This window comes from Cupressus sempervirens, chromosome 5 (genome assembly GCF_028749045.1).
Source record: "Cupressus sempervirens isolate cs-2001-9-10 chromosome 5, ASM2874904v1, whole genome shotgun sequence".
Classification (NCBI taxonomy): Eukaryota; Viridiplantae; Streptophyta; class Pinopsida; order Cupressales; family Cupressaceae; genus Cupressus; species Cupressus sempervirens.
The window spans coordinates 848,431,016-848,440,925 of record NC_143122.1 but is presented as its reverse complement, the minus strand read 5'-3'; positions in this window follow the sequence as shown (position 1 = coordinate 848,440,925).

Below are 9,910 nucleotides of genomic sequence, written 5' to 3'. Positions count from 1 at the left end.
TATACTTTCCAAAATGGTTTATAGAGCATTCTAGAACATTACATAACAAAAAGGCTGACCTAACATTGGTCTATACACATCCCCAAAAAAGATCTTATCATAAATTTCAAAATCAAAATTAATCTTGCAAGTCAGCTCTCATAAAAAAATGTAGAAAACTCATCCAAAATGTTGACACTCAGTATCAATAGGAATACTCAACATATGAAGGAACACTCAACACATGAAGGATAGCTCAACACACATTGTGGAACTTGACATACACTGTAGAGTGAGATGGGATAACACAATAAATTAATTGTTAACATGACATAGGATAACTTCAACTCAACTTATACTACAAAATTACTAGCACTCGACAATTGTTGCAACTCGACAATGACTACAATTTGGAAACTAGTAGAATGAACACAAATGAGCAGGATAACATATCAACCCAAGATGCTCTTGCATCAAGTAAGCACCCTATTAAAGGATTTACAACAACTTTTTAGGACTACTCTATTAAGAGATTCAATTGATTCACCTATTAGAATGTCTCAATAATGATCCTATGGTTAGTACTCTATTGCTAGATAACATATCACCTCTTTCCTAATGCGTACTTGATCCTCTCTGATCAGATGTGTCACTTCTATCCTCTAACTCCTTTCCTCTATTCTCCTCTAATTAATTCTACAATGTATCTCAATTCACAACTCCTTAGCGACCATGAATACTTAGTTTGTGCATGCAAACTTCTCTCTTCACTCCTTCCACTCTCTATTTCATTTAGGATTTGTCCTCCTTAAAAAGACTTGGGTGACTTAGAGTTAGGTATGAATCAATAATTGTGATTCACCCATTTTTCCACTTAAAACATCCCTTCAACTGATTGGTTGCATGTATTGCATAGCGATCATCACTATAGATTTTTCCTTATCATCTAGAATTGCAAAACAATCCTTGAGTTGGGTAAAAAATGGTTTATATAGATGTTTGTACCATTACAAACAACTATGTCAAAAATTGTTTACTTGGCACTTGAAGTGTCTGATGCTTGGCATCCACTATATCTTAAATGTTTTAAGTCAACCTCTAAATGACTTGACATTTATTGATCACTTGGAATCTGAATGACTTGGCATATACTATCACCTTGGCACTTGAGTGACTCAACACTTACTAGTTACTCGCTACATATTATATATTTGACAGCTTGCACTTGAAATACATTACTTGTTCAACATGAACTAAGCAAAGGACTTAAGTGTGAACTCATATGTCAAAACCAATAATTAACGCTCACCTCTTGTGGACCCTTATCCTTTTTCTTCTAGACTTTTTGTTTAATAGTTTAGGCCATATCCTACTTTATCTAATTAGGAAAAAAATGTCAAAGTGTGTTATAGTGGTGCACACCCTTATTTTAACCATCATGTCAAGGGCTAATAGAAAGAGAAAAGATAAATCTATTGATAAGGAAATTATATACTTGGATTTAAGTGAAGAGGTTGACAAAGAAATGGTTAATCTTTTTCATAAAATTTACACCTCTAGTTAATTAAATGACCCAACCTTGGGAGAATCCATAAGACCTTTGGACGTAGAGTAGGAGACAAAATGCCTAATATAAAGTAGAAAGGGAAAATCTCTAAAATTTTAACATAGATATGAAGACATGTAAAGATGAATGTTTGAAAAACCTTCCACATAGCATGTGGGGTACTTATTATTAAACACCAAGATATATCTATGAGAATTTTTGTAGGGACCTTAAAGGATGATGTAGTAGTATATTTTTATCATATGAAAAATACTTCCTAGGGTAAAAGCACAAATATGTGTCAACTTTTAGGCTAATTGAATATGAGTATTTATAATAAAAATATCAATTTTTGTCAAACATGAGATCTAACTACATTCATTCTAGCTAAGTTGTATAAGTGCTCTAAATTTTTCAATTTGATGCAGGAGCATCCAGAGGTATAAAGGCAATCCTGTGTCACCAAAAAAATGTACTTAGACTTAGTTTCTATTTCATGTCTTTACATTTTTGGATACCCATTTGGCTCAAATAAAGGTTCCAACTCTCATAGTTCAACTATCAGTGCATTTGAAAATCCCAAAAAAATAGGAGCATGCAATTTGGCCATCATTTTGGTGACCTAGAAGGTGTGACTTGGCTAGATGAATGTAATTGAGATTTAGAGCATTCCAGAGAAAGAATAAGGTCAAAAGGCCCCACGGTTTGAAAGTTATTGCAGTTTTTCGGATTTTGGAGACCTCCTAAGAATGCTTCAAAGTCAAGTTTGGGGCATTAAATGACCTCGAAAAGGGTCAAAAAATGGGGGACGAGCAAAGCTTGTCCATAGGGCTATAGAGTGCTTTGAGAGCTTTTCGAAAATGTAAACAGTTCGTCAATCGGAGCTACGGTTCAAAAGTTATGCCTCCTAGAAGTTCGACTACCGTTTCTGGATTCTTCTAGATTTGCACCGACTTCTAACGCGGCTTCTGGAACCTTCTATTTTGTTGGTGGATGCCTACTAGAACTTTCTAGAATGTACTCCTAGTCCTTAATGCTTCAGGGTCTATTTAAGGAGATTTTTGGCATTGTAAAAGGGAGTTCGGATTGGAGCTTGAGAGGAGGTGCTAAAAGGAGAAATATTCTCCAGATTTATGCTATTGTAAGCTCGTAGGGCATGTTTTGAAGTTTATTTTCTCTGCACTATTTGTACTAGCATATTTTCTCAGTTAATATAATTCCCCCTTTCTATTGTGTCTATTCTGTTGTTGGGTTGTGTCCCCATCAAGTGGTATCAGAGCGGGTTTTCCTGAGTGTGTAGACAGAGCGCCGATTGTGAGGCAGTTTGCACTAGGACTGTGTGGTTGTGGGTTTGAGTTAGAAGATTCCTCCATGAAGAGAGCATGGTGGAAGGGCTAGAGCTATTGATCCTGAGGAGTTTAGAGCCCTCCAGAGACAGGTACAAGCATTGCAAGAGGAGCTTTGTAGCGGAGCAAATATTGCCACAGATGACAATAGTGAGGATGACAATGAAGAGAAAGTAATGGAAGTTGATAGGGAAGTTCTGAATCCTGTAGAGGAAAGGCTTTTTAGGGCCATTACTAGGTTTGGGAAAAGACCTACAATTGAACTGGGTATATTTTTGGGAAATTTGAAACCAGATGAGTTGATCGATTGGATCAATGAACTGGAAGAATACTTTGAGTATGAGGATATAAGGGACCCAGATAGGGTTAAGTTTGCAAAGGCAAAACTAAAAGGCCATGCCAAAATCTAGTGGCAAGAGGTTCAACTGGAAAGACTTAGAAGAGGAAAGGAGAAGATCACAAGATGGGATCGCATGGTGGACAAATTGAAGAAGCAGTTCATTCTTGTGGACTACGAGCTTGATCTGTTTAAGAAGATGCATGGGTTAAAGCAAGCAGGAAGATCAGTCCAAGAATATATAGAGGAGTTTTACCAACTCCTGATTAGAGTGGGGCATGCAGAAGCAAATAAGGAGAAGGTTGCTCATTATATCAGTGGGTTACGACCTAGCATCCAGGAGGAATTAAGTCTGGTAAGAATGACCAGCGTTGAAGAAGCATACCAGTTTGCCCTACGAGTTGAAGAGAAGCTGAGTAAAAGGTTTGAAGGAAGACAAAGAGGGCGTGGTCAAGGAGGAAGGGGAAGCAGTAGATCATCTGGAGGCCGCAATGAAACTCAAAAGAAAAATGAAGATGAGGGTACTAGCAGGAACCAGAGGAATGAGGGTTTCAACCACTCCTGTGATCAAGATTTTGGAAATCAAAGAGGAAGAGGTAGAGGACATGGACAAGGAAGAGGAGGCTTCCGTGGTACCTGTTTCCATTGCAATGAAGAAGATCATCGTGCATTTGAATGCCCTCAATGACAAGGAAGGACAGATAGGAGAGCTGAGGGCCAAGCTAGGGTTGCTCATGTGGATGAGGATGCACAATCATCACATTCAGAGGATGCAGAAAGAGGAGAGACCTTGGTAAATGAAAGAGTCCTACTAAGTGGTGAAAATGAACCAGGACAACGGAGGATTTTGTTCTGTACCAGATGTAAGTGTGAGGATAAATGTTGTGATGTGATCATTGATGGTGGTAGCACTGATAACTTGGTATCCGAAGAGATGGTCTCTAAGCTGAAGCTCAAGAGGGAGAAAGATCCCCAGCCCTATCGGATTTCTTGGGTAAAAGATGATCATAAGGTCCTGGTAAGTGAATAATGTTTAGTAAAATTCAAAATTGAGAGTTACCATGATGAAGTTCTCTGTGATGTTATTTCGATGGATGTTTGCCATCTATTGTTGGGTAGACCATGGAAGTTTGATAGACATGCAATACATGATGGACATGCAAACACATACTCTTTGACAAAGGATGGAGTTCACCACAAGTTGAAGCCTATGAAAAAGGAAGGTGAAAAGGTATGTAGCAGTGCTAGGATTTGTCTTGTTGATGGAAGAAAGTTTTTAGATGGCATGAAACATCAGCGTATGTGCTATGCTTTGATTCCTATGAAAGATAAAGAAGGTAGTAGTGAAATACCATTTGAAGTTTCAGATTTACTAGGAGAATTTGGAGATATTATCTCTGATAATGTTCCAAATGGATTGCCACCAGTAAGGCAAATCAGTCATCAAATAGATCTGATTCCAGGAGCTAGTTTGCCTAACAAGGCTGCTCACAGGATGACTCCTACTGAAATAGAGGAGCTAAATAGACAGGTTCAGGAGCTGTTGAGGAAGGGCTTGATTCAAGAGAGCCTGAGTCCATGTACAGTACCTATAGTACTTGCACCAAAGAAGGATGGAGAGTGGAGGATGTGTACAGATTCTCGAGCTATAAATAGGATAACCATCAAGTACCAATTTCCTTTACCAAGGATGGATGATCTTATGGACTGCTTGAGTGGAGCTCAGTACTTTACAAAGATAGATATGAAGAGTGGCTATCATTAGATATGGATTCGAGAAGGAGATGAGTGGAAAACAGCCTTCAAGACCAAGGAGGGTCTTTATGAGTGGTTAGTCATGCCCTTTGGATTGACGAATGCCCCAAGCACCTTCATGCGGCTCATGAATGAGGTACTTAAGAAGTTCTTAGGAAAATTTGTTATTGTCTATTTGGATGATATTTTAATTTTCAGCAAGACTTTGGAAGGACATTTACTGCATATTCGTAGTGTCCTTGGAAGGCTAAGGGAAGAGAAACTGTTAATTAATCTAAAGAAGTGTGTCTTTGCAAAAAGGGAGTTAGTCTATTTGGGATTTGTTATATCACCTGAAGGTCTCAAAATGGATCCAGAGAAGGTAAAAGCCATCTTGGAATGGCCTACTCCAAGGTTTGCTACTGAGGTAAGATCATTTCATGGTCTGGTTAGTTTTTACAGGAAGTTTATTAAGAATTTCAGTGGCATATGTGCACCTCTAACTGATACAATAAGAGGGGATAGAAAAGAGTTCAAATGGACTGCAGCAGCTGCGAGAAGTTTTGAATTGCTGAAGAAGAAGGTGACTGAACAGCCTGTGTTGGCACTTCTAGATTTTAGAAAAGTATTCTAGGTGGATTGTGATGCTAGTGGTAGCGCTATTGGGGCTATATTAAGCCAAGAAGGTAAGACTATTGCATATTTTAGTGAAAAATTGAATGATGCAAAGAAGTATTCTGTTTATGATCAAGAGTTCTATGCAATAGTTCAGGCCTTAAAGAAATGGAGGCATTATTTATTGCCAAAGGAATTTGTTTTGTATACTGATCATCAGGCATTACAGTACCTAAATAGCCAAGGTAAATTGAATCAGAGGCATATGAAGTGGGTAGAATTCTTGCAGAGTTATACATTTGTGTTGAAGCATAGAAGTGGAAAATCTAACAGGGTTGCAGATGCATTAAGTAGGAAAAAGTTGTTGCTTACAACAATGCAGGTTGAAGTAGTTGGGTTTGACGAACTCAAGAATTTGTACCCCGAGGATCCTGATTTTGCTGAAGCATGGAAAGCTTGTAAAGAACCTGTTGCTGTAGATAGAACCAAGTGGTTAGACTATTTGATTCAGGATGGCATGTTGTTCAAAGGTAGTCAATTGTGCATTCCAAGGAGTTCCATGAGGGAAAATCTAATTAAGGAGAAACACAGTGGAGGGATGGCAGGACATTTTGGTCGGGATAAGACCATTTCCATTCTTAGAGAACATTATTTTTGGCCTCAAATTACACAAGATGTGAAGAAGTTTGTACAGAGTTGTCAGGTTTGTCAAGTTGCCAAGGGGTTTAGTCACAATACTGGCCTATATCAGCCATTGCCTATTCCATCAAGGCCCTGGGAGGACATAAGTATTGATTTTGTTCTTGGATTGCCAAGGACACAAAGGGGTAATGACTCAGTATTCATGGTGGTTGATAGGTTCTCCAAAATGGCACATTTCATTCCATGCCACAAAACTCATGATGCTGTCCATATTGCAGACTTGTTTTTCAAAGAGGTGGTAAGACTACATGGTCTTCCAAGGAGTATAGTTTTCGATCGAGATACTAAATTTGTGGGGTATTTCTAGAGGACATTGTGGAAGAAGTTGAGAATTGACTTGAAATTCAGTTCCACGCATCACCCACAGACTGATGGCCAAACAGAAGTGGTAAATAGAAGTCTGGGCAATTTGCTGAGATGTTTAGTTGGAGATAAGCCCAAGGGATGGGATTTGATTCTACCACAGGCAGAGTTTGCTTATAATAACTCTGTAAATAGGAGTACTGGAAAATCACCATTTCAAATTGTATATGGAAATAGCCCAAGGACTGCGCCAGAATTGAGGAAGATAGAACAAGGGGAGAGAACAAGTGCTGAAGCTGAGGAATTTGCTGAACACATCAAGCGTCTACATGAGGAGGTTCAAGCACACATTATCAAGATGAATCAAGAGTATAAAGCTAGGGCTAATGCAAAGAGAAGACATAAGGAATTCCAAGTAGGGGATCTAGTCATGGTGCACTTACGAAAAGAAAGATTTCCAGTTGGTACTTACAACAAGCTGAAAATGAAGAAATTTGGCCCCTGCAAAATTTTGAAGAAACATAACTCAGGAAATGCATATGAGGTGGAGCTGCCAGATGGTATTCACATTTCTCCCATTTTCAACATTGCAAATTTAACAGAGTATCATGATGATGGTGCAAATGAAGAGCTGGTTTTAGAGCCATGTCCAATTCCTACTTCTAAGAAGGAGGAGATAGAAGACATTCTAGATCATCGTGTGGGTAGGAGTACTAGAAACAGGCAGTATGAAGAGTATTTGGTCAAATGGAAAGGACGATCGATCGAGGACTCAACTTGGATTTCAGCAGCTGAGGTTTCCCATTTGGGATTTCCTCTACCATCACTAAAGTGACAGGCTCACTTTTCAATCTACCCTGGGTGTCTGATGCAGGAGCATCCAGAGGTATAAAGGCAATCCTGTGTCACCAAAAAAATGTACTTAGACTTAGTTTCTGTTTCATGTCTTTACATTTTTGGATACCCATTTGGCTCAAATAAAGGTTCCAACTCTCATAGTTCAACTATCAGTGCATTTGAAAATCCTGAAAAAATAGGAGCATGCAATTTGGCCATCATTTTGGTGACCTAGAAGGTCTGACTTGGCCAGATGAATGTAATTGAGATTTAGAGCATTCCAGAAAAAGAATTAGGTCAAAAGGCCCCACGGTTTGAAAGTTATTACAATTTTTCAGGTTTTGGAGACCTCCTCAGAATGCTTCAAAGTCAAGTTTGGGGCATTAAATGACCTCAAAAAGGGTCGAAAAATGGGGGATGAGCAAAGATGGTCCATAAGGCTATAGAGCGCTTCGAGAGATTTCCAAAAATGTAAACGGTTCGTCAATCGGAGCTACGGTTCAAAAGTTATGCCTCCCAGAAGTTCGACTACCGTTTCTGGATTCTTCTAGATTTGCACTGACTTCTAACGCGGCTTCTGGAACCTTCTATTTTGTCGGTGGATGCCTACTAGCACTTTCTAGAATGTACTCCTAGTCCTTAACCCTCCGGGGTCTATTTAAGGAGATTTTTGGCATTGTAAAAGGCAGTTCGGATTGGAGCTTGAGAGGAGGTGCTAAAAGGAGAAATATTCTCCAGATTTATGCTATTGTAAGCCCGTAGGGCATGTTTTGAAGTTTATTTTCTCTGCACTGTTTGTACTAGCATATTTTCTCAGTTAATATAATTCCCCCTTTCTATTGTGTCTATTCTGTTGTTGGGTTGTGTCCCCATCACAATTGGATATATATGTTAAATGCATTTTTTATACCAATTTGTTTCCAATGACTAAAGAATTTAAATTATTTTAGAAAAGTGACGTTTCAATAATTATTACTCTTTTTAATCGATTTTTTTAATAATATAAAAATAGTATTTTTAGAGCTCAAAGTCAAGAATATACTCATATAGAATTTATAGTGTAATTAGACATTGTATAATGTAATTGAAAAATATTACATGAATTTAAAGTTTAAATTTGATTTTGAAGTTTGAATTTTATTTTGTCCATGGAGGGCCCTAAGCCTCTAGACCCTCCACCTTGCCCTAATCTGCAGATGGTGTTGACTTTGCGTAGAGATTTGGAGGTTAAGACAGTTGTGTGTGGGTCCATGGAGGAGGTGGGAAGGAATCTTTTTGACCCTAATCTTTTGGATAGTGGGGTTTTTTTTGGCTACTTGGTGGTATGTGGTCAGAAGATGACAAATGAAACCATGGGAGGTTGGGAGAGTGCTCTTGTGGGATCCCAGGTGGTTAATGTTTCTAAGGAGGAACCCAAGATAGCTCATAATGCCAATGGGTTGGTGATCTCCCTCCGAATGATTGGGTGGACTATGTTAGCTCTGGTTTAAAATTTTGTGTGGTTGGGAGATTTGTGGCCTTTAGACCCATGATAGAGATGGTGCATAATTGTGTCAACCAAAAATGGAAGATTAGAGGTAGTGTTGATATCTTGGCTATGCTAAGTGGCCTATTCTATTTTAAATTCTCTACAGAGGAGAATTTCAATCTCATACTCTTGGGAACCTAGTATTATGGAAAGCACTATCTTGCATTGACAAGGTGGCACCTTGGATTTGATGCTAGTATAGAACTCAATAAGCTAGCTCCTGTATGGGTAAGGCTACCTAGATTACCACTTGAATTTTGGGATGGGAATATACTAAGGTGTATAGGAAATTCCTTTGGTCACTTTGTGACTATGGATAAGGTGACAATGCAAAAATCTAGATTGGTTTATGCCAGATTCTGTGTGAATGTGGCATTAAATCAGGCTCATCTGACTGTAGTTACCCTAAAATTAAATGGGGAGAGAAATACCAACCCATAGAGTATGAGAATGTTGGTCTTTTCTATTAGAAATGTGGGCAATTTAAAAATATTATTATTGATTGTAAAACCAAAATGTAGAAAGAGAAACAAAAAGTTGGATCCCTTGGAATAGTTAAAGAGATTGCTAGGGAACCCTTGGATGCCCCAAGATTGGAGAAGGGGATTGACGATGTTCAAAATATAGAAGATAACATGACTCAAGATACCCCAGCTAAGAGAGTTGAGGGGTAGAGTGTACCTGAAGTAAGGGGAGCTCTAGAGGAGAATATGAGAATGGAAGATTACCCATTTAAATGTGAGATAGAGGAACTAATAAGTTCACCACTGGAGGGGCTTAAGGAAGGATAAATTATGGAGGAGGGTGAAATAGTGGCACACCACTCCCTACCTAGTTAGCCAACAAGCCAAGGTGATATGTGCTTGCAAGAACATGTTGAGGTAGACTATGGTACACAGGAATGATTGTGCACTCCTCTAAGAGTGATAAAGGCCTCCCTAGTGGAGATTACTCCTAAGGTGATGGCAAGTTTGAAGAAAGTT